Here is a 1,051-nt window from a genome sequence, read left to right as displayed (position 1 = left end):
TCCCAATTTAGTGAGAATCGCCCTCTAGTAGACATTTTATTACTTATCTTAGTATTAAGTGTCTCATTAATACCATTACTTTGAGTAATCTTTACATTTTCTGTTGTGTAATATATAACTTCAAATGCAGAAAATTCTTAATTTCTAATTTTATGGAAAACAGCCCAACTAATCCAAATATCTGGTAGCTTCCCAAACTGTCGCTCATTTATCTATCGCTATTAAACATTTAGGCCAAATAAAATGTTATAACAAGGGGCAGAACTCGTAAATGCTGGTGAAGGAAAAGTAGGATCTGATGGTTATGAGATGGGTAGGTTATTAAGTTTAGTTTTTCTTTGGTTTTTGCTAATTAAGAGTTATGTAGTACCCCACACCCTGAGCAATTAATAAATGAAACCGAGTTAGAACAAGATAACTCCATTAATTCTAAACTGGTTAATAAAAACTTGGGAAGTTTAAAAAACAATAAATCTCCTCGACCAGATAATACTTCCTCGGGATTTTGAGGGAAATTAAAGATCGAATATGTGAGCCATTTACTACTATTTTTTGTCAGTCCTTGTAAAAGAATTGGAAATTAGCTAATGTAACCCCTTTATTCGAAGGAGATGATAAAATTTGTCCTAGTAATTTTTCACATATGATACCTTACATTAACTCTGAGAAAATTTTTTGAAAGTCTGTTGAAAGATACTCTGTAAAGTCATTTAACAAACTTAAGAATGTTATTGGATAGTCAACATGATTTCATTGACGGAAAATATTGCTTTATAAATTTTTCGACATTCCTTGAAAATGTTATTGTTTATGTAAATAAGGATAAAAGCATAGATTTGCTGTATCTGGATTTTAGAAAAAAAATTAAAAGTTGTTACATAAAAGGATGGTAAAAAAATTGTCTCTATAGGTGTGGGGGATAAGTTAACAAGTTGGATAGAAGAGTGGCTGGATGGAAAAAAGCAGAGGTTTGTTACAAACGGAGCTCAGTTAACGTGAACTAATGTGACAAGTGAGATACCTTAGTGCTCAGTTATGGGGCCTTTGCATT

Source organism: Tachypleus tridentatus, chromosome 6 (genome assembly GCF_004210375.1).
Source record: "Tachypleus tridentatus isolate NWPU-2018 chromosome 6, ASM421037v1, whole genome shotgun sequence".
Classification (NCBI taxonomy): Eukaryota; Metazoa; Arthropoda; class Merostomata; order Xiphosura; family Limulidae; genus Tachypleus; species Tachypleus tridentatus.
Note: the sequence above shows the minus strand (reverse complement) of the source record.